The sequence below is a fragment of the Bubalus bubalis genome, chromosome 1 (assembly GCF_019923935.1).
Source record: "Bubalus bubalis isolate 160015118507 breed Murrah chromosome 1, NDDB_SH_1, whole genome shotgun sequence".
NCBI classification, from domain to species: Eukaryota; Metazoa; Chordata; class Mammalia; order Artiodactyla; family Bovidae; genus Bubalus; species Bubalus bubalis.
In genome coordinates this window covers 89,396,341-89,421,730 of record NC_059157.1, presented here as the reverse complement: position 1 = coordinate 89,421,730, position 25,390 = coordinate 89,396,341, and the positions used below count along the sequence as shown (strand labels likewise).

Here is a 25,390-nt window from a genome sequence, read left to right as displayed (position 1 = left end):
TTGTTTCATATTTTTCTCTCTCTACTAGCTTTAATCCATTGCTATGCAATACCTGTGACCAGATAGAATGACGGCAATTGAAAAAAGGCTCCCCTTGAGCTTGAGGTCAGAACTGGTTAGGGTAAATGGACTGATGTAAAAAAAAAAAAAATTTAAAGAAGAGTGAACTAATGTAAATTTAAGACAAATTAGAATCTTAGAATTGAGTAGGTAGTCAAAAGAAATGAACATTTGTGGTTGCCAGCCTGTCAATTATTCAATTTTTTGTTTAACTCTTCAGTTTGATGATATTCACTTGTCAAAAATGATAAAGATGGGGTGAAGTATGTAGACTACATAAAAACTGGTGAAACTCAAGATAAAGATCTGTTATGCTCAGTCTATGCCAACGTATGTTGTAAATATATGGGGCAATGAGAACCCCAGGCTGGCAGCTGAGAAAAAAGTACATTAGATAAGAGCTGCTCCCCAGACAGAAAATTTTCTCTTGTAATTTTTATTAGATTTCAGCTGACAATATGGCTTTTTACATGAAAACAATTAGGAAGAGAAGATTCCTTTTTACTTTCTGTATTTTCGTTTGACTTAGCAATTTATTCCAGTTTTTGTTCATTCATTCAACAAAAATTTGCTTAGTACTAGCTGTACACAAAGTATCATTCTAATTTCTGGGGACACAACAATAGAGAAGATAGTAAGGTCCTTGCTTTATATGTTGTTAGAATTTCATGTCTTTATCTATAAAAAATTTATAGCTAATTATAATAGTATCCATCAGACAAACTAAAGTGTGGTAAAGGAGGCATTCTCTGAAAAAGAGGGGACCTGACAAAGAAACCGTATTTCCTTGGAGTTTGGGGTTCCTTCTGTTTACTTTGCATGTACATCAAATAATTCCAGTATCTATTTGAAAAATACTGTTCACTTAGTTTTGACTTTGTGCAGATTTATGGTGATTTTGGCTACACCCTCAAAGCATTTCCTCTCTCTGGTAGGCTGCAGTCCATGGGGTCGCTACGAGTCGGACACGGCTGAGTGACTTCAGTTTCACTTTTCACTTTCACGCATTGGAGAAGGAAATGGCAACCCACTCCAGTGTTCTTGCCTGGAGAATCCCAGGGACGGGGGAGCCTGGTGGGCTGCCGTCTATGGGGTCACACAGAGTCGGACATGACTGAAGTGACTTAGCAGCAGCAGCAGCAGCAATCATATATGGGTGATGTCATGGCACTGTCCCCAGATCTTTGTGGCCACGCTCAGTACAACACGGCTGCCTCAAAGTTCAAGACTCTGGTTCTCACAAAAGAGCCACTGGCTCACAAACCAAGCACATTTCTTCCCTTTTTCCACTGTAACATTCTTTCCCAAGAGTATAAATCTCAGGCTGATATTTAACATTCCTTTGAACTGAACCATGGACTTTTACCTTGTACTTCTTGAAAGAGTGGAGAGCTAAGCTTCCATTATGCATATTTATAAACATGTCCTAAACGGAAGGCATGATTTTGTAATTCTCTAGTCATGGGTCTTTGAAACTATTTTATAAAAGAACATCTAGAAACATCGCACTGGATCAGGCTGATTGCCTGGTTTAGGATTCTATCTCAGAGTGGAGTCCACGTGGCAGTGAATGTCACTGTTGCGAAACGTGGCTCAACCTTGACAAGGTGCTGACGTATCCCGGAACCTCTGGAATTAAAAATTCCTTTCACTTCAAAAAATTAATTCTGAAGTTGAATTAACTAACACAAGTAGAGGTTTATAAGTTTCGGAAAATTAATTTTACCCTAGGCTTCCCTATTTTGGAAAATGAAATTACCACAAGATCAAAGTTTAAGAAATGTTCCGTTTGTTTGTTTATTTATTTTGCATCAGAAATTATGAGAGCCTCTGTAGTTCTTTTAAAATGTAATACTTATTTTGATAAACGCATAGTGTTTTAAATATAAGTTTTGAAGAAAGCTATGGTTATATGACATTGCATGGATCACAAAGAATAATGTTGAAAACTAGTCCTATTTCCCTAAAAAACCAGTATCTCAAAGTTATTAGTTTTTAAAGTCTGCCTTACATGGACAGCAACAATCTTTCTTCTTTCCTCCCCCCTTTCTTTCTTTCATGGTAAGAACAGATGACACAAGATCTAACCTCTTAAGTTCTTAAAGATATAGTACAGCATCATTATGGAGTAGGAAATGACAATCCACTCCAGTATTCTTGCCTGGAAAATTCCATGGACAGAGGAGCCTGACAGGCACAGTCCATGGTGTCGAAAAGAGTGGGACACGACTGAGTGGCTATGCACACACACGTAGCATCATTAACCATCAGTACAGTGTTCTCCAGCGGATCTCTAGAACTTATTCATCTCACATGAACTTTTATACCCACTGAACAGCAACTCTCCAGTTTTGCTCCCCTCAGTTCAGTTCAGTTCAGTCGCTCAGTCGTGTCCGACTCTTTGCGACCCCATGAATCACAGCACGCCAGGCCTCCCTGTCCATCACCATCTCCCGGAGTTCACTCAAGCTCACATCCATCAAGTCAGTGATGCCATCCAGCCATCTCATCCTCTGTCGTCCCCTTCGCCTCCTGCCCCCAATCCCTCCCAGCATCTGAGTCTTTTCCAACAAGTCAACTCTTCGCATGAGGTGGCCAAAGTACTGGAGTTTCAGCTTTAGCATCATTCCTTCCAAAGAAATCCCAGGGCTGATCTCCTTCAGAATGGACTGGTTGGATCTCCTTGCAGTTCAAGGGACTCTCAAGAGTCTTCTCCAACACCAGCTCCCCTCAGTCCCTGGCAATTACCATTCTATTCCTGTTTCTTTGAGTTTGATTGTTTTAGATACTGAGGAAACATTTTTGATATCAGCAAGTTTTAGGATCTCTCCATAAAGACTTATCCTGAGTCCTTATTACTTGGGCACCATTACCTTACCTTATTTTGAGTGTCTTTATTTTAGAAGTAACCTTATAGAAACCTGAACTCTTTGAAGGGAAAGTATGTACATTGTAATACATAATTACATTCACGTGTTCTGTCCAAAAGATCCTGTATCAGGTGCTGGAAATATTCATTTCTCTATCCGGTCAGAACTCAGCACCAAGCAATAGCCAGCATTTGTATCTCTGTACCACTAGGGTCAATATTTTGGTTTGATAACGATCTTGTAGTTATTGAGGTTAGACATGCTTTGGTAACTGAGAAGTCTTAGGGAGTTAAAAGGATTAGCAGCGACCAGGCTTTTAAATCCAGGAAATCTCTGATAAAAGAAGTCTGGAGTGAGGGGAGTTAGATCTCAATCCACCAGCAAAGATTCAACTTTTCTGCAAAAGTGCTTTAGTGAGGACTCTTGGAAGGCAGGGACACCCAGCGGTGTAGCGCTCAGGTGTACAGGCTGAGGGCAGCGCCCAGGAGGAGAAACGAAACGCAGACCTCCGTCCCTGAGCTCTTTACTTCTGTGCATTCACTGCGAGTGTCGTTGTTACCTCTAGCACTTCTGAGTAATAGACCAGGAGATCAAACTTGCTGTCCTCTTGCCTTTCCTGTGTGCAGGACAATTTGAGAAAAACCAGTCTGGTTACTACCCACTGTCTCCCTATTTGTTCTCATGACCACAGTCATTGGATAAGTGAGTAGTGTCTCAAAAATGTAATCTAGCTTTAAAGAACTTCCAGCCGTGTAAATTACATTTGCACCTTTTCTACTTCATAGATGAAGGAAGCAGGGCCCAGAGAGGTTAAGCATCCTGACCAAAGTTGCAGAGCAAGTTTGAAGTTGATTCCTAGTTGGTTCTTATTTTTTTTTTTTTTTTTGCATTGTGGTATCTTTTGTAGGTAGAAACATTTCTTTAGTTATTCCACATAAGCTGATTTCATTTGGAAGAATTGAAAAAATTAAATGCTTCAATATATATTTTATAAAAATTTCAAACCCGTATCTGGGAACTGGTAACTGTTCATAGCAGTACCCCCTTATCTGTGGGGGATACAGTACAAGATCCCACTGGATGCCTGAAACCTTGGATAGTACCAAGCCCTATGTACTATGTTTTTTCCTATACCTACATACCTATGATAAAATTTAATTTATAAATTAATCACAGTAAGAGATTAACAGTAATAACAAAATAGAACAATTATAACAATATGGTATAATGAAAGTTATGTAAATGTGGTCTCTCTCTCAAAATATCTTATTGTACAAAGTTAATGTCTTTTCCATTTTAATTAAGTACTTATCACACACTGGGGCCATAATTTTTATAGTTTATAATGTGACTGCAAAACTTGCATGGTTTTCTTTTTTCTTCTTCACAATTTCATAGATAGAAACTTTGTTTTTACTGTAGATCTTAGCAGCCTCAGCATGTTTTTCTTTTTTCCTTATGAAGTCAAGAACTTCCCCTTTATCATTTAGAAGAAATGCTTTATAGCTCCTCTTGTGCTGTGCTTAGTTGCTCAGTTGTGTCTGACTCTTTGTGACCCCATGGACTGTGGCCTGCAAGGCTTAGGCATATCCTAATTACCAGTATAACTGCTCTGGGGCTTTGAGGTCATTATTAGGTAAAATAAGTGTGACTTGAACACAGCACTGAGATACCACCATGGTTGATCTGATAACTGAACCGGCTCCTAAATGACTAACTAATGGGTCAAAGGGATGATATTAATACTCTCTTGGGTGGGTTGGGGCAAGAAGGCACAAGATTTCATCATGCTACTCAGAATGGCATGCGATGTAAAGTTTATTATGAATTATTTCTGGAATTTTTCATTTGATGTTTTCAGATGGTTGTTGACTGTAACAAACCGCAGAAAACAAAACCATGATAAAGGTGGGGCTACTGTACGGGTATCAATTGTTTCCATTACCTGTGCATTTAAACGGCTGATATAAGAGAGACTGGCTAGAGCAGTATCTCTCCAGCAACTGTTTAGGTTCAATCCCAGCTCTACCACTCTACTGGTTGGGCAGCCTCAGGCAAGCTTAATTTCTTTGCATATCTGTAGCTATAGTTCCTGTCTATAAAGTGGGCATAATAATTGTTATTGGGTTGCTGTGAATAACTGACCCACAGATGTAGTGTTAGAACAGTGCCTAGCACATAGTGATATGTACCTGTTTATTTCTATAGTGCCTAGGTACAAATGAAGACAAGACCAGCGTACATTAGAGTTTGTTCTCAGAAGTTCTCATCTTAAACACTTTTGTAAAAATAGTTTCCCAATGAAAGCATCACTTCATTCTGTAGTCTCTAGATGCAGTAACTCAAAGCTATCACTAGATGGCGACTGTGATCCACTATGACTTGAGAAGCAGTCGGTTTTAACAGATGGATCAAACCCTGGAATTTGTTTTCTGTGCAGGGCAGCAGTGTGATCTCTGGCTGCCCCTTCCCCACAAGTTGGGCCTTTAACAGAATTGTTACAGTCAGCAAAGTCTGCCTTCCGTGGCCACTCTTGGAACGCACCCACAGGCACCCAACCTTCCTGATGGCAGCTTCCCAGAAGCCTGGGTTTCCTTGCTTTCACCCTGCCGTGAACTTGCTCTCTGCCAGGTGGCGGACAGTGTCAGGATATCCTGTGTTAAGAAGATTAATCACTGGTCCTCAAAGTGTGGGACACCCCCCACCACACACATAGCAGCCTCAGCGTCACCTGGGAACTTGCTAGATATGCAAATTCTGGGGCTCCCTCTCAGACCCCCTGACCAGGAATCAGTATTTTCATAAGCCCACCTGATGATTCTGACCTCTGCTAAAGTTCGAGAACTACTGAGATGAACCAATGTTTAGCATCACTTAAAAGCTGGCACTGAGTGAGTCCTCAGAGACCATTTTGCCCAATTCATTCATTCTACTAAGGAGAGTGAGCCCAGAGAGTTAAATGACTCGCTGAAGACCACAGGGTTAGTCTTGTGGCAGGGCCAGGGCTGTGGAGTTGTGTCCCCCAACTTTTCCCATGACATGCTTCACCCTCTTTCCCCTTCAAAACTGAGGCCACAAGATATACATTCTAGCCTCATAACTACTTATGAGGAAAAAAAAGCCACTTGTATATTTACACAGGCATTAGTTCATTCATTTAAATAGATGTTTCTATAGGGATACACGGAGAAGGCAATGGCACCCCACTCCAGTACTCTTGTCCGGAAAATCCCATGGACGGAGGAGCCTGGTAGGCTGCAGTCCCTGTGGTTGCTAAGAGTTGGACACGACTGAGCGACTTCACTTTGACTTTTCACTTTCATGCATTGGAGAAGGAAATGACAGCCCACTCCAGTGTTCTTGCCTGGAGAATCCCAGGGACGGGGGAGCCTGGTGGGCTGCCGTCTATGGGGTCGCACAGAGTCGGACACAACTGAAGCGACTTAGCAGCAGCAGCAGCAGCAGCATAGGGATACAAAAATGTGTGTGCAATGCATTGAGTGTGACGCATTTCCAGTTTAGTGCGTACGTGTGTGTGTTAGAGGAGAGAAATCAAGTTTAAAAAAAAGTCACGATTCAATCGCTAGAAGAGGCATATTACAGGGCACCTTGGGAAATGAGTGAAAGCAACTAAGTCAGGCACCGGGAGGAGGGGAGACAAGTAAGAGGAGGAAGTTTCAGAGCTGAAGCTTCCGCCAGGGGAAGTAGGGAAAGGACATGTGGAAAGAGGGGTCAGCATGCGAGGACATGGGGCCATGAAAACAAGAGGGGATCTCAGGAGTTTGGTTTGCTTGAGGGGAAAGGTGTGTGTGGAGGAGCTAGTGTGTTTTAAGTAACATCAGTAGGGTGACTACTATCTGACACTGAGCGAATGTTAACTATGTTCCACACACTGTACTAAGCATTTTACATCTATTATTGACTTAATCCTTAAACACCTCTGTGAGAATCTACTCCTATTCCCATTTTATGGATGACAGTAGGATTGCATGCACTGTTGTATTTTCCTTACGATCAAGTGTTACTATCTCAGTTTCTTAGACAAATTTAGAAAAAAGAGCCTTAATATTTACTTGTTCCAGGAGAATTTCCGTAATGTCTAGTATGTATTTTTTTTAGGAGGGGGATGAGGAATATGTTTTTAATACATACAATTTTATTATAAGCATGCTTTCGTAAATGCATAAAATCAGGAGGATTTTGACACTCTTTAAACTCTAGGAATGAATGTTCCATTATTTTTTGGTCTACCAGTAATTGTGGGAGTAGCCAATTTCTCATGGTAACAAACAATTTGTATCTGAAAAGTGGCAAAGAAAGTTCCTTTCAATTATTTAACTCTCAGAAGAGAGGAAGCTGAGTAAGGAGTGAGGGATCTGGTCTGAAATCATTGGCTTTGTTATGCTTTTGGTTTTTACTTAATAGGGATTCACTGGAAATGTGCTTTTAACATATGATATGAATATTAGTCAACATTAGTATATTTTCTTTCTTGCACAGGAGTACCCACAACTGAACTATCAAGTTCTGGTAGCCTTTGAAATACCTAGCCTTTCTTAGGTGCTGCTGCTGCTAAGTTGCTTCAGTCGTGTCCGACTCTGTGTGACCCCATAGATGGCCGCCCACCAGGCTCCTCTGTCCTTGGGATTCTCCAGGCAAGAACACTGGAGTGGGTTGCCATTTTATTCTCCCCTTTCTTAGGTAAGCTTCTAGAAATTCCTAGATACTTTGGGATATTTTTCAGTGATTTCATTTTTTCCTGAGAAAACAATTTTTATGCTCCTTAGTTTTCTCATCTATAGAATGTTGGTAGTAGATGAGATAATCTAGAAGGCCCCTTTCAGCACTAATGGTCTGTGGATTTACAGTTTAATGATTAAATGGCACAAGGAACTCATTTCTGAGTTTTCTTTGTAGTTAAATTTTAGTGTTGTTGTTATAAAAGAAGTTAGCTGACCAACTATTTCTCTATGAATACTTGAAATGGAAGCCTAAAACAGCTCTGTATTTCACTATTTTTAGGATCACTATGATCACTATCCTGCTGAGATATGATTGTATAACATATTCTCACATGACGTTTTACACATCTCAAGGTCTAAGACTAAGGCCAGCTTGTAGACACCATTAGAAATGACTGATAGCCAGTTTGTTTTATAGAAGAGGTGCGCTTTACATGATGCTCTGGTTTTCTGGTTACTGTAATAACAACTTTGAGCTTTAAGTGCACATATTACAACCTTGATCTTTATACTCATGTACACGGCTGAGGGGAAACTGCTTTCTTAAGAAAATCTAGAAAATCCAACCTAGCTTTTACCTTCACTATCTAGAGAAACTGAAAAATAGTTCACAGGATGTTTTATGTTGAATCAAAGGAAGGGCAACAATGCCTCAAAAGAAGAACCTATAAAATATATAATTATTTTACAATTTTATGGTTGAGAACAAAATTTGCATTTTACACCAGCCTCTCACCAAGATATTGTTTTTCTTATTTGCAGTCATTTTTGGAGTTGATTACAACTTTTCTATTCACCTATTATAAAAGCAGTACATGTTTATTCAAGAATTACTATAAAAAAGTATAAATAAGGACAGAAATATCTACAATTCTGCTACCCAGACTTGGCTAGTGTTACTGTTTTTCTTTTTATTTAACTTCAGGTAAGAATGAACATTAAGAAATTGGTAACAATTTGAAATCTTAAAAAATATTATATGTTATTAGCTTACATAGACAATTTTTATTGTCAACCTTCAAAGGTAGCATTTTATTTTTATTGTATAAAAACTTAAAACCTTTAGTTTTCACTGTTTTATGATTTTCAGTGCCATTTTGATTTAGATCCCTTTTTATTTTTTTATTTATTTATTTTTTTTTTAAGAGGACTAAATCGATTTATTTTTATTTATTTATTTATTTATTTTTTTTTTTAATTTTATTTTATTTTTAAACTTTACATAACTGTATTAGATTTGCCAAATATCAAAATGAATCCACCACAGGTATACATGTGTTCCCCATCCTGAACCCTCCTCCCTCCTCCCTCCCCATTCCATCCCTCTGGGTCGTCCCAGTGCACCAGCCCCAAGCATCCAGTATCTTGCATCGAACCTGGACTGGCAACTCATTTCATACATGATATTTTACATGTTTCAATGCCATTCTCCCAAATCTTCCCACCCTCTCCCTCTCCCACAGAGTCCATAAGACTGTTCTATACATCAGCGTCTCTTTTGCTGTCTCGTACACAGGGTTATTGTTACCATCTTTCTAAATTCCATATATATGCGTTAGTATACTGTATTGGTGTTTTTCTTTCTGGCTTACTTCACTCTGTATAATAGGCTCCAGTTTCATCCACCTCATTAGAACTGATTCAAATGTATTTTTTTTAATGGCTGAATAATACTCCATTGTCCCTTTTTAGTTTATTTATATTCATTTCTTATTTTTCCAGAAAATATTTAAGGTTGAATCCTTCAAGTGGTTATAACGCATAGAGGAAAACAAATCTCTGAAACTCATATAGTTATATTTTGTTTAAATGGGACCTTTGCTTTGTAAATAATAGGTAAATTTTAACACCTTGGAGAACGTTGTTGTAAAGATTTCTATTGTACCATTAAGAAACTTTTAGAAAGTGAAGAGTAATTCCTCCTTCATATAATCTTGTTTGTAAGTATGTATGTTTCAAAAGGCTTCCCTGGTGCAAAGCAGGAAATGTGGTTCGATCCCTGGGTCGGGAAGATCCCCTGGAGAAGGGCATGGCAACCCACTCCTGTATTCTTGCCTGGGAAATCCCATGGACAGAGGAGCCTCGGGGGCTACAGTCCATGGGGTCTCCAAGAGTTGGACACAACTTAGTGACCAAACAATAACAACTATTTTTCAAAAACATGTTCTACTCCCTTGTGCCCTCTTTGAATGCTGATTTTTGATCTTATTACTCAACATTACCTTATATTCTAATATTGTCTCTATAGCTCACATTGTGACTTCAAACAGCATGGAAGGAAGAGGAAGTAATACTTAAGAACTCTGTTTCTTCTCATTGTTGCTAATTTTCAAATCTCTAAATGAGATAATCTTGGTTTAACTCTTAATATAGTGCCCAAGACTACATAATAAATACCAAATAGATGTTAGTTTTCAATAATTTGAGCTATTTTGGTTTATTTTTACTATATGCATTTTTCTGCTAAATAAGAAATTTTAATTTACCATTTTTCCTGAGGACTTTCACTTAGATTTTTCAAAACAGAAAGAAGCTACTTCTTTAGGGATTATATATAAAATATCTTAAAGAGTTGATAGGAGGAATAAAATATACTACATTTTATAATAAATTTATGTATCATTATTATTTTACATTACTTGTATCACCTAATCATCCAGTATCTCATTCACTCATAATGTTAATGGGAACCCATTTAAAAATAAGCTGTGCTTCAGAGTCATAAACATAGTTTATACTTCTTTCCAAGGTATGTTTACTCTAAGCTTTCCAAACATTCGGCAAGTATAAAATGAGGCTTTTTAATAAATGAGCAATTTGAGGCATCGATTAATAAAGTCTGACTTTTTCCCTGCCTGTGGAAGATGGGTGAGAATGACTAAATCATTACTCCAAATCTATACTGCTCTGTGTTTGACAGAATTTTTGGAAATTAGTCTCAGCCACATCACGGCAGGTGTATAAAGAAGTCCAGGACCGTGAAGTCCACCCTGTGGGCTCTGAACAAGGAAATCCTCAGTCCAGCTCTGACCAACAGAAGCACTGTGAGCTATGTATGTGACTTGACATTTTCTAACAGCCACATTAAAGAAGTTAAGGGGACAGGTGAGATTAATTTTAATCATACAGTTTATTGAAATGAAGATATAAAAATATTATTTTGGTGTGGAATCAATGTAAAAATATTAATGAGATAGTTTACACTCTGATTTTTTTGTTCAAGGTCTTAGAAATACTGTATTTTATACCCAGTGTATGTCTCGGTTGGGACTAGCCACATTTCAAGTATTGTATCACCACCTATGGCTCATGGCTCCATACTGGACAGTTCAGCTTTGGAGGTACTGCAGCAGGGTAGTGTGGTGTATGGGAAAGAAGACAAAGACCAGCTTGGAATCATCATATATGTCTGTTTCTGGCCCTGACATTTGATATTGAGAAGTGATTTAGTGTCTCTGGGTCTCAAATTTCTACTCTCTATAACAGGGATTGTTAATAACTGCCAGACTCCTCTTAGGATGCTGTGAGGAAGATTTAAATAATATATTGTATTTGAAAATGCTGTGTAAGATCATAAAGCACCAGGCATATGTAAGGCATTATACCTCTCTTTTATTGTAGATTTACTCTCATGACTTGCCCAAGGCCACATTCCCGGTTGGTAGGAGAATCAAGGATAGAATCTGGGACTTCTGATTTCTAGTCATCTGCTTCAACTAAAGGCTGTTCAAGACATGCTAGCTTAAAAAAAAAATTTTTTTTTTATTTAGAAAAAAATTAGGAAGGAAGAGAGTGGCAACAAGAAATAAATTACATATTAGATGGTTAGGGTCTTCTTGGACACTGTCGTATGTTCTTCAGTAAAATTATACATTCAGAATATTAATAATACTTATATATCAGCACTACAGCCATCAAGGATTGACTTTATTGCTCTCATGTAATAGAACCATACGTTCTTCAGTGTTTCAAACAACTTCTAAATTGACCTGTGGTTTCCCCACTCTATTTATCTCCAAAATATAGTATAATCACAAGAAAGCCCTTCTGTACTGGGCTTGATTAATAAAACAGATATGGATCAATTTATCAGGTTTTCCATGGATATTTTTGGTTACAGATGTAACTCATTAATCCACACGTGTGAGACACCACCTCTCTAGTGTGAGTCCAAGAGACACATTAATCTCTGAACAGAAAGTGGAAATAATTTAGTTCAATTCACCATATTATTTGGTGCTTACTGTGTGTAAGACACATCGAGTATTTTTAAGGAACAAATGGACTTTGTTTCTGTGATAATCGTCACTCAGAAATACAGTCTTCAAACTTCAGGAAAAATATGGAGCCTAACAAACTTTCTATGATATATGATTCAGGAATCTATATTTTCAGAAGATATAAAGATGATCAGAAATAAAATTCCAGATTTTCCAAATAATAATTTAAAAAGCTATGTTCTTTATGTTTGGAGGACACTAGTTGATTAGTTATTATGATCTATTTCCCTAATTGTAAGTCTATTATAGTTTTCATATTTAAAATTTTAGGGTCATTTTCTACATTTGTTTCCATGAATTTCTTCCTAGAACTTAAAAACCACATGAAATATTTAGCTTTATACTATGTGAAATTAAGCATAAGCCAAGTTCATTTTTGCTGAGAAGAATGCACTCAAGAAGTTCTTTATTTCTTTTTCAGTCAAAATTCCTTCTTAAAAATGACTTTTGTCTGTTTTTTTTTTTTTTTTTTTTTTTTTTTTTACTAGAAAACCATCATAAGCTTCCCTTCTGCCTGAACTGATGGCTACATTGAATAAATATAATTTTTATTTTCACTTGTTGAATGATTGCTGTTGATCACTGAGTGAAACCATTTATTGAACAAACTACATTTTCTTGCTTTTCCACCCTAGATTAGAAACAAAGTTAAATTTTTTAAAAGTTCAAAAAAATGTATTTTTGATATTTCCATCATAACTTTATAACTTTCCTTTCCTCTTCCCTATAATAACCACCTTCTGTATTTTTATGATTTACTTGAACATTGTTATTGTGATTTTTCACTGTGTGAACCCATCAATACCTTTGGCAGCAAGATTTTGTTACAACAAATCCAGAAGTAGCCGAGCTTTAGTTGGTTCCAACAATTATCAGGTTTCTCTGGGTTGAGTTCAGAACCTTACCCTGACATTATGAATGTAACCCACATCATGCCTCCTTCTTCAGCTTCTCCAAAATATGTGATTGGCTTGAGTTCTACAACCTGTTGCTTAAGTGAGCATATATTTTTTATTCAATGGTTTTACATTATAAATATTTCATTCAATTAACATCTGGCCTTGATGGAATGCAGCCAAAATAATTAGTGGTACCTGTAGTAAAAAATGTGATACACTAGGAAAATGAATAATGTACTTGCATTTCTCTAGGAACTCTGAATAGATTCATTCTAGAGAGGGTGTGGTCATGTGGCATTAAGTATAGGGCTAGATGCTGTGTTTTTCTTTTTGTTCAAGTGCACCTCCAGCAACAACACAAAAATCTGAGGAATCTTAACTCTTCATTCTTTAAATTACTAAATAAAATTAAATAGACTATAAAAAGCCATTGTACTATTAAATATTAGGAAACATTGTGTTGTGTGTCCAAAAGTCACACTTAAGACCAGGCAAGGGTAATAAGCATGAGATGGCTGTGGATACTATGAGATAATGTCTACTTGTCAGAAATGGATAGAATTTTTTTCTGTCAAAGTTCAAAAGTTAATGATTTACTTTATATTTTAATTGCTTCTACTGAGGGATCTATTAAGGAATAAAAGAGATTCTATCATGCTGTTATTATTTTTCACTGTTGATACGTTCAATATTGCATATGAATAAAACCATATTTGTTACACCATGCACTGTTTCATACATCCTAGACTGTCTTTAGGAAAATTTAGTACATGTCACTTCAGTCATCTGAAAGGAATCATTTCTTCATTACAACTCATAACCTTAAACTATAAAGTATCAGCCAGAAAAAAAAAATTGGCACAATTAAGAGAAATTTGATAATGGTAGAAAAGCACATACAGACATGACTGGGAGATGATAAGATTATTTTAATTTTCCCATTTGCGCTAGAATTATTTATTTTACAAATCTCCAGATCTTTTATTACTTAAAACCCTCTGCTGAATCATGAAAAGAAGCTTAAGTTAGCAATTTTCTTCTGCAAAATCTAGCTGCTAGCATCTGGTGAACACTTGGATACCTAGTCAGGTCCTATGGAAATGATTATTTTAAGACTCTATTCAGCATGCCTGGGCTTAAAAATCAGCTCGAATCACACTCTGCACATGTATTTTACTCTCAGGGATTTAAAAACCTGGCATTGGTAGAGATGGTTTCAAGGCTTTTGCAGTGGAGATGAGGGTGGGAAATAGGACAAGCAGGCAGGCTGGACACCCCAACAGCCCCTGTGCTCCCTGAACAGACAGTGACTTCTGCAGATGCACCCACAGCGCATGTGGACCACAAGCCACCAGGCCACCATGCCCTCCATGGCTTCTCACACTTACATTTAGACTTGGCCCGCCTGCGGAATCGAGGACCACTGTCCTTGCTTGTGCCTCCCTGTGGCACGTGTGGGCTGGTTTCCGTCTCTTCAGATGCTACTCCACTTCCAGAACAGCTTCTGGGGTAGAAAAAAAAAGAGAATACTTTTACTCAGTTGGAAAGACAACAAGAATCTGGATTATTATCAAAGTGCACTGTTCTGGGATCATAGGGGAAATTACATTATAGCAACGTATAAATACACACTTCAATAAAAGATGCTGTTATGGACCAGAATTTAAGTGCATATTTAGTTGATACTAGAGATATTTGTATGCTGATTCAGAGAGAGAATAATTTTGTGCATTTCTATGTATGCAAATAGGTGCTTATTTATTTTTAAACACTTACTACCATATATATAATTTTTATCCAAATAAACATTTCTTGTATATGCTTATTGCTTTTCATGGTTATATTATGTGCTAGGTTCCCATTAATTTAATTTCTGTTAATACAGACTGCAGATAATTTAGAAAGGATGTGGGCAATTGCTACAGTGGGAGGAAATTTATGGAAGTAATACCTCAGGGAGCAATGTTAGGTTAATTTAAGAAAAGGGATCTGTGCCATCAACATATTTCCATCTAATTTGCATACAATAGTATTTGAATTAGAAAGTATTCTCTATTATTTATCAAATCAGGTCTGGTAGAACTTTAATTCAGCAGCACTTTCAGGTTTTTGTTTGAGATTTTTAATTAGAGTATACTTTATAAACCATCTGTAATTTAGACTTTTTACAAGTCATATGGAAACTTCTCCCCATTTAATCAGAATTTCAGAAATTTAACTCTGTGTTTCACATATTAGTCTCTATTTTGTTTTGGTACATTTCACAGAGACTTGTTTAGGAAATATTCTTTATATTTGTTGTTCAAAAAAGATTTAAACAGGGAAACTTTAGAGCCTTAAAAAGATTTGAAAGCCAGGATTAGTTGATTAGGAAATAAATGCAGAATTGGGTTTCTAATTTAGAATTTCTGCAATATGATATAAGTGATATATTCTAGAGCAGTGCTATTCAGTAAAACTTTCTATGATAAAGGAAATATTCACATTTTGCAATGTTCAATATGATAGCCACTAGCCACAAATGGCTATTAAGCCCTTGAAATGTGGCTAATGCAATCGGGGAAGTGAATTTTTAGTTTTATTTAATTTAAATTAATTCAGATTTAAATATTTACTTGTGGGTAATAGCAACTGTATTGAAGAGTATAATTCTGGAGTTTACATGTATTTTGTATTCAACACAAAATGAGGAAGGACTTGAATGGTTCTAGCTGCTGAAGGCCTATGTTCCCCAAACACAAGGCCCAGGCTCTGACACCTAAGCTTGTGTCAGAAGAGTGGACCCAGCAGCATTCTGAATTTTGGCTCAACCTGGGGATATTCTGACATAAAGTTAAAGTTTGGGTTAACCATAGATGATTTGAGAATACTTTGTGTATAGAAACTGGCATCTCAAGTGATCTCCCATAATAGAGTTCAGGCTGTAAATGGACTCAAGGGCTTGACTTTCCCAATCTATTGTTTGTGTGGTATGCCTGACAGGCAGTGGAGACAGATATAGAAGAGATACTCCATAAATGTAGCTGCCTCCATGAAAAAGAAACTCTCCAGATTCAAACTAGATCACAGGAACAGGCTGGTAAATTCATTTGTGCCTCTCCCCAAATCATTCTTCTCTATCCATTGAGCGCTACTATGCAAAAGGCCCAATGCTTAGTGCTGGAGATAAAATGTTAGGAAAAAAAGATATGAAACTCCACCCTGTGATTAACTGCATTAGACAATAACATTTTTCCCAATGTTTTCTTCTTCCAAAATTCCTTTTTCTTTTCCTGAATGTGGTGAAAAGACAATAGGAGAAAGACACACAGGATAAATAGAAACACTGAAGATTGTGATTATGTGTGTCATACATCTTATTCAATTTACTTCTTTCCACACAGCTTTCACAGTTCCATACTGAGATGGCAAAACCAGGTTTTGAAATGCACCATTGGAAACAGAAAATAACTGAACAGATCTCAATCTAAATTTTTAGAACATGAGATGACCACCATCATTTAGCATTTATTAAGTTTTTACAATATATGTTAACAGAGTTCTTTCCTCTCTATTATCTAGAAGAATGTCCTTTAAAATAATTGCTAATTAAATGCTGCTATGGGAGGACACATTTTTTTTTTTTTTTGCTTTGCCACTTAGAACACTGTAAGAAAGAGTACTACAATCACATTTATGAAATGAATAAATTTTTTCAATATTTGAGCACCGTTGCAACACCTGATGGGTACTACTAGCTACACAGACCAAATGTAACTCATTGTGTTTCAGATCATTTTAGAAGAATGAACCTGAAAAGTGCAAAGAACTAAACAAGAACTATTTAGCCACACTTCCCTCACAGAAGCAAGGTCCGATGCTGTAAAGAGCAATATTGCATAGGCACCTGGAATGTCAGGTCCATGAATCAAGGCAAACTGGAAGTGGTCAAACAAGAGATGGCAAGAATGAATGTTGACATTCTAGGAATCAGTGAACTGAAATGGACTGGAATGGGTGAATTTAACTCAGATGACCATTATATCTACTACTGCAGGCAAGAATCCCTCAGAAGAAATGGAGTGGCCATCACGGTCAACAAAAGAGTCCGAAATGCAGTACTTGGATGCAATCTCAAAAACGACAGAATGATCTCTGTTCGTTTCCAAGGCAAACCATTCAATATCACAGTAATCCAAGTCTATGCCCCAACCAGTAAGTAACACAGAATAAGCTGAAGTTGAATGGTTCTATGAAGACCTATAAGACCTTTTAGAGCTAACACCCAAAAAAGATGTCCTTTTCATTATAGGGGACTGGAATGCAAAAGCAGGAAGTCAAAAAACACCTGGAGTAACAGGCAAATTTGGCCTTGGAATACGGAATGAAGCAGGGCAAAGACTAATAGAGTTTTGCCAAGAAAACGCACTGGTCATAACAAACACCCTCTTCCAACAACACAAGAGAAGACTTTATACATGGACATCACCAGATGGTCAACACCGAAATCAGATTGATTATATTCTTTGCAGCCAAAGATGGAGAAGCTCTATACAGTCAGCAAAAACAAGACCAGGAGCTGACTGTGGCTCAGACTATGAACTCCTTATTGCCAAATTCAGACTGAAATTGAAGAAAGTAGGGAAAACCACTAGACCATTCAGGTATGACCTAAATCAAATCCCTTATGATTATACAGTGGAAGTGAGAAATAGATTTAAGGGCCTAGATCTGATAGATAGAGCGCCTGATGAACTATGGAATGAGGTTCGTGACATTGTACAGGAGACAGGGATCAAGACCATCCCCATGGAAAAGAAATGCAAAAAAGCCAAATGGCTGTCTGGGGAGGCCTTACAAATAGCTGTGAAAAGAAAAAAAGCAAAAAGCAAAGGAGAAAAGGAAAGATATAAACATCTGAATGCAGAGTTTCAAAGAATAGCAAGAAGAGATAAGAAAGCCTTCTTCAGCGATCATTGCAAAGAAATAGAGGAAAACAACAGAATGGGAAAGACCAGGGATCTCTTCAAGAAAATCACAGATACCAAAGGAACATTTCATGCAAAGATGAGCTCGATAAAGGACAGAAATGGTATGGACCTAACAGAAGCAGAAGATATTAAGAAGAGATGGCAAGAATACACAGAAAAACTGTACAAAAAAGATCTTCACAACCCAGATAATCACTATGGTGTGATCACTGACCTAGAGCCAGACATCTGGAATGTGAAGTCAAGTGGTCCTTAGGAAGCATCACTATGAACAAAGCTAGTGGAGGTGATGGAATTCCAGTTGAGCTATTCCAAATCCTGAAAGATGATGCTGTGAAAGTGCTGCACTCAATATGCCAGCAAATTTGGAAGACTCAGCAGTGGCCACAGGACTGGAAAAGGTCAGTTTTCATTCCAATCCCAAAGAAAGGCAATGCCAAAGAATGCTCAAACTACCGCACAATTGCACTCATCTCACACGCTAGTAAAGTAATGCTCAAAATTCTCCAAGCCAGGCTTCAGCAATACGTGAACCGTGAACTTCCTGATGTTCAAGCTGGTTTTAGAAAAGGCAGAGGAACCAGAGATCAAATTGCCAACATCCGCTGGGTCATGGAAAAAGCAAGAGAGTTCCAGAAAAACATCTATTTCTGCTTTATTGACTTTGCCAAAGCCTTTGACTGTGTGGATCACAATAAAGTGTGGAAAATCCTGAAAGAGATGGGAATACCAGACCACCTGATCTGCCTCTTGAGAAATTTGTATGCAGGTAAGGAAGCAACAGTTAGAACTGGACATGGAACAACAGACTGGTTCCAAATAGGAAAAGGAGTATGTCAAGGCTGTATATTGTCACCCTGTTTATTTAACTTATATGCAGAGTACATCATGAGAAACGCCGGACTGGAAGAAACACAAGCTGGAATGAAGATTGCTGAGAGAAATATCAATAACCTCAGCTATGCAGATGACACCACCCTTATGGCAGAAAGTGAAGAGGAACTCAAAAGCCTCTTGATGAAAGTGAAAGAGGAGAGTGAAAAAGTTGGCTTAAAGCTCAACATTCAGAAAAGGAAGATCATGGCATCTGGTCCCATCACTTCATGGCAAATAGATGGGGAAACAGTGGAAACAGTGGCAGACTTTATTTTTCTGGGCTCCAAAATCACTGCAGATGGTGACCGCAGCCATGAAATTAAAAGACGCTTACTCCTTGGAAGGAAAGTTATGACCAACCTAGATAGCATATTCAAAAGCAGAGACATTACTTTGCCAACAAAGGTCTGTCTAGTCAAGGCAATGGTTTTTCCTGTGGTCATGTATAGATGTGAGAGTTGGACTGTGAAGAAGGCTGAGCACCGAAGAATTGATGCTTTTGAACTGTGGTGTTGGAGAAGACTGTTGAGAGTCCCTTGGACTGTAAGGAGATCCAACCTGTCCATTCTGAAGGAGATCAGCCCTGGGATTTCTTTGGAAGGAATGATGCTAAAGCTGAAACTCCAGTACTTTGGCCACCTCATGCAAAGAGTTGACTCATTGGAAAAGACTCTGATGCTGGGAGGGATTGGGGGCAGGAGGAGAAGGGATGACAGAGGATGAGATGGCTGGATGGCATCACTGACTCGATGGATGTGAGTCTCAGTGAACTCCGGGAATTGGTGATGGACAGGGAGGCCTGGCATGCTGCGATTCATGGGGTCGCAAAGAGTCGGACACGATTGAGAGACTGACCTGATCTGATCCCTCACTCTCTACTGCAACTAAATAATTAAATGTATGGTTAACCTAAATTTTTAGATGAATTTTAAGGATGGAAAGGATTAAAAACTATATTAAATGAGTGCAGCCAAAATACATAGTACTTAAAGCATCTAAAGGCCATATAGTCATTTCTCTGAATATAGTAACTGATAATGTCCTTAATTTTGTAGACACACAGTATGAAAATAATTTTTAAAAATGAATTACAAAGCAATGGAAGAAATCACAAAGAAGAAAGAAATTTATATAAGTACTTAAAAATCATTGGCTCTTTAAAAACATTATAAGCAAACAAAAGGTGAAGTGGAATTTGTTTTAATCTTTAAAATATTTAATCCCTATGAAAGTTTGAAACAGTCACAGATTGTTTAACTCACCTCTGTGTTCCCTCCCAGTTAAATCTGGAAGGGTTTGTGACTTCTTTGACCAATAGAGCACAGTGGAACTGACACTATGTAACTTCTGAGACTGGGTCATGAAAGACCAGTTGCTACTTTGTTTCTAGAATATTGTCTTGGAATTCTGAGCCTCCAGTTAAGAAATCTGACTGCCCTTAGGCCACCTTGCAGGAGCAGCCAGGTTTAGGTGCTCCAGGGACAATTCGAGCAGAGCTCAGACTTCCTTCTATCCCTGCCATGGCACTAAATGTGTGAGTAAAGCCATGTGAGGCCCTCCAAGTCAGCCAATCTATCAGGTAAATAAGCCAAAAGAGAGAAAAAGCTCCCAGCTGAGACCCATAAAATTCTGAGATACAATAAAATGTTGGTTATTTCAAAGCCACTACATTTTCATGTGGCTTGTTATGCAGCAATAGAAAACTGGAGCATACCCGCATGCATGTGTGCTATTTTTACAGTAAAAATTTAAGAAATTGAACGAAAAAGACACCCTGTGAAGTTGTTTGAGAAAATTGAGTCAATATCCTTTGTATAGAAAAGAGCACTTATGAGTTATCAGGGGAAAGAATTGTAACATTGTGTTAAAAAAATGAGCAATTAAATGAACACAAAATTCACACACACAAAAACAAAAAGGCTAAAAAAATGTAAAAAATGTTCAACCTAGTAAGTAAAGGAAATGTTAATTACACAATGGAATTAAAATTTTGGTTATCAAACTGGCAAAAAAAAAAATTAAACATTGGTTTGGGTAAAGTGGAGTGTACATAGTACAAATTTTCTGGAAAATAAAGAAATATGTTCAGAGTTTAATGCAGTGAAGTTGGTCATTCATTTAGGACCTGTTTTTGCCCAAGGGCAAAGAAAAACCAGAAACCTCTGTCTCACCCTTTCAACTGGGAATAGATACAATTACTTGCAACGTGTTTCAGCTCAAAACTGGCCTTCTGTTGAGTCTGAATTTTGCTGGTGGTTTAGTCTCTAAGTTGTGTCTGACTCTTGAGACCCCATGAATGTAGCTCACTAGGCTCCTCTGTCCATGCGATTTCCCAGGCAAGAATATCAGAGTGGGTTGCTATTTCCTTCTCCAGGGGATCTTCCAGACTTAGGGATCCAACCACCGGCTCCTGCACTCCAGGCAGATTCTTCACCTCTGAGCTACCAGGGATTCCCAAGTCTGAAGTATGGAAAACATATAAGGCAGCTCTTCTCTTTAAGTCCAAGCTTTAACCTCCAGCAAGACTTGTCGAAGCTTTCTAATTAAGAGGCAGCAACACCTAAGGTGTGGACGGCAGCTATTGAAGTAATTCCAGGAGGGTGAGACTGAGTTTGCAGAACTGAGCGCTGTTTCCTGTGATACCTTCTTCCTTCAGAGTAAATTCAGAGATAAGGACAGACGGGTCTTCCTCCTTCAACAAACCCGGGTTCGGGTCTTGGCTCTACTTCATTCCGTGAAAGGCCTTTGGGTACCCATCACGTCTGCAAAGCCGCTGGCCTGGGACAAAGAGACACAGGAGCTTTGTGTTCTGCTCTGCAACATCAGGGCTGGCAGAACAAAAACTCCAAGGGGTCTCCTCGGTCTCCTGGGTGATGTCACTGACAAGGGAGGAAGCTTTGGGGTGAAGATCCAAACCGAGGTAAGGGGGGAGAGACCTTTTAACTTTCCGGAGATAAGAAATTCGTTGTTTATGTAGCGAAAAGGCATCGGTTGCCATGATTTTAGCCTTCGGCGGCGCAGAGGCGCGACCCCGGAATGCGGCATGGGGCTGGCTGAGCTGCTACAAGGCCAGGAGCCTCTCCCTGGTCTCAGGCTAGCTGGGCCCTGAGACAGCGCACCGTCTGACAATCAGAGGGCCCGGGCCTGCAGGTGTTCTTCAGGGGCTCCTGACCCGGGTAGAAGGCTTTTCTCCATCTGTAGCATCCAGGCGATGTCAGCAGGTTAGGGCCCGGGGCATGGCCCTCAGACCCAGGTCAAAGATGCTGGGCCGCGTCTCCAGGATGCCCGGGAGCGTGGCTTCAGCCGCAGATTGGTACCCAGGCTTCTCACTACACTTCGAACAGCCTCCTGTGGCTTGTTCTAACCGATTGAGACGGTCACGTTGTCTTTCCATTTCCCGCATTTCATCTGGCTCCTGCACTTGAAGGACCAGGCGGCCATAGGGCAGTTCTGGGCGCTCGGGGATGCGGGAGGCTGACACCTTCCTGTCAACCTGTATAAGGACCACCGGCTTCTCCTCCTCAGACCCCGGCTCTGGACTCACGGCCCCTCCTGCCACAACGTGGCCAGCCTCAACCGCCCTCACTTTCCCTCCGAATTTCCTTAAGCTTATGTGTAAGGAAACTCTTCCATAGTTCCAATTGCATGAAAAAATGTATCTACTTTTGCTCTGCCGACAAACAGAGCAGATGAGATGAATTTTGAAAAAGTCTGATCCGCCATTCAACCGCTTAATACCCCTACTCTTGCACCTAATAGCTCCCCTCAGTACTTAGCCTGCCAGACACCTCTTTCCATGGGATTCTCCAGGCAAGAATACTGGAGTGGGTAGCTGTTCCCTTCTCCAGGAGATCTTTCTGACCCAGGGATCCAACCAGGGTCTCTTGCATTGCAGGCGGATTCTTTACCAGCTGAGCTACCACAGAAACCCCACACAGCACTTAGATCAGATCTAAACTGCTTTTCTTGCTGAAAGGCCCCATATAATTCTCTCAGCAGACCTCCGAATTCCCCCACACCTCTTTCCCCTTTGCCCTTTATTCTCCAGCCACACTGGCCTTCTTCTTGTGGGAAATATCGTGCTGGTCCCCGTCTTCAGGCCTCTACTGCTCCCATGTTTGGAATGCTCTTCCTGCAGAACCCTGCATGCTGGGCTGTTAATTTAAATCGCAACTTACAGGTCACTTCTGCAGAGAGGTTTTTCTTGACCATCTAATCTAAAGTCAGCCACTCATTTTCATGTATCTCTAATTCCCTTTCATCACACAGTAACCCTTGTACACTCCCTACTTCATCGTACATATTATCTGTTCATAGTCTGCCTTAACAGCAACGCTTCCTTTCTCTCCACTCTCTTTGAGAACAGAGAACTCGTTTCATTCTTAGTAACATCCCTTGCCTTCCCTCATGGCTCAGTGGTAAAGAACCTGCCTGCCAATACCGGAGATGTGGGTTGGATCTCTGGGTCAAGAAGATCCCCTGGAGAAGGAAATGACAACCTACTCCAGTATTTTTGCCTGGGAAATCCCAAAGACAGAGGAGCCTGGCTGGGCTATGGTCCATGGCGTCACAAAAGAGGCAGATGTGGCTTAGTGACTAAACAACAAACAACAACGTCCCTTGTGATTGGAACTAGGATGGGCACACGGTAGGTGATTCATAAATATTTGCTGGATGCTTTGCAAATACTTTTTGTACTTTTGAAATACAAAACTTAGCAGTGCATAAGACACTGCATTTGAAACCGTTAAAAAAACCCTAGATATTGTATGTTATATGGGCATTTTCCAAAGCTTTGATGGTTCTGATTAAAGTACATTGCTTCAATTTAAAAAAAAAGAAACAGCCAGCACAAAATCACAACATCATAAAATCATTTCAGGACTGTGATGAGAGCTCCCCTGTCAAATTAGATATTTTCGAAACTAGAGCACCACTCAGCAGGCTCCTTGCTTTGACTTGAAGAATGTGCACCTCCCACCAATGTTTTTTTTGCTGCTGAACATATGATTTATTCACTGGGTAAGGAACACATCTTGAAAAACTTCCCTTTCAGCACTTAAAGTGTTGAAAACAGAGTTTCATCTTTTGAGGCTGGTTTAATACAAACCTCTGGAATGAGGAGATGTCTTACGTGTCCCCTTGAGTGGATGAGAGTTAAAGCTGTCCCTCTTGGTGTTATTCTTTCTGGAATTGCAGGAACCTCAGTGGCTGGGTCTCAGTGGCCAACTATGATTACAAGATTCTACAGAAATGAGATCTGTTTCTATAAAATTCATGAGAAAAATCTGAATTGCTATTTATAAATAGGCCACACCATTTCAGAAGTGATATAACATTCGGACACTCAAGCACAAGTTTTGATATGTGTTTCAACATAGCCTATCCCTACCAGTTTATAGTTTCCTCACAAAGCAGGCAGGCCACATTCTTATGATTCTTGAAGGGATGGGAAATGCACATTTACTAAACATGTCCTTTGGGCCAGTCTCCTGGCTAGTAGTGGTTGCACAGACTTATTTAATCCTGAGAAGTGTGCAACACGTGAGTGAAGGTCATGAGAAGAGACCTGTTCTCTCACACAATATTAAAGAAGATTGATTAATCATGAATCAGCAAAACAGAAGAACTGCCTATTCTTATCCCACTGACATTATCCCAGGGTTTAGTTCCAAGTTTTTCAAGGGACATTTTATTTTACTGTGCTGATTCATGGCAGTTGTCTGGAGTGTGGAAAATGTTCATTGATTTTATAGTGTTATTAAATTGGGCACAAGATTTGCATAGGAACTGTGTATTTGAGTGGTTTAGAAATGCCAGGGCTTTAGAACAACAATTGGATAAGGTGCCTTGAGGTTCCTGAAAGCTATTTTCACAGTCCCACAGAGTGGTACATCTGATTTGGTTTCATTAATAATGTTTGGAGAGCTGGAGGAAGCGGTGGGCGGGGCATTTCCCTTTCTCCACCCATCTGAAGGAATGCCTTCATCCTTCAGCTAACTTTTTATAAAAATTTAAGGTTGTATGTCTCAGATAAAACAAGGATTGTTAAATTTCATATCTACCGAGACAGGATTAATTCTGAATTAATGACTAAATCCTGATAAGAGAGAGGAAAATAAATCTCCTAAGGTTGTACTAAGCCACCACTGAGGGTCTGGATTGTAGATAACTGGCCTTCTTTTAAGTACTTGCAGTTAGAGAGACACTCATTTTCCCTTTTTTTATAAGACGCACATTATAGTCACACAGTTTACAAACACACAGTATACTTCAAAGAAGCCAAGTATAAATGACCTGGTAGAAAAGAGCATTGAAAAGATCTAAAGATCCAAAGTATATCTGAAATTTCTACTAGTTTGGAATAATGAAGGATGAAGTAAGAAATTAACACTTCTATATGCAAATAAATTTGAGAAATAGTGACTCTAGACAACTGGAGAGCAGAAGGTTCACTGGTTGCAATCTAAAATTAGGTTCTCATAATGCAATTTAAGAAGAGAAGTAGTCAATGACATTGATAAGAAGTAGTCAATGAAATTTTCATTGTAGGTATATCCTCTTGACACTTGCAATTGATAAAAACATATCACCCTTTCCTAGAAGTTCCTCATCCTTGCTGAGAAATTATAGCCCCTTCAAATGAAACTGTTAGATAAACTTTCAGACAGGATAAAATATTAGTAATATAAT

The 25,390-nt window shown here is 38.9% G+C and overlaps 1 protein-coding gene across 1 annotated transcript in view; it reads right to left on the bottom strand.

The window, feature by feature from the left end:
• COL8A1 (collagen type VIII alpha 1 chain) overlaps positions 1-25,390 on the bottom strand; it is a 170,834-nt gene that overhangs the window by 48,305 nt on the left and 97,139 nt on the right. Inside the window, exon 2 of the mRNA XM_006047795.4 lies at positions 14,240-14,355. The gene's annotated coding sequence lies outside the window, so the exon portion shown is untranslated. The remainder of the gene's footprint in view (positions 1-14,239; positions 14,356-25,390) is intronic.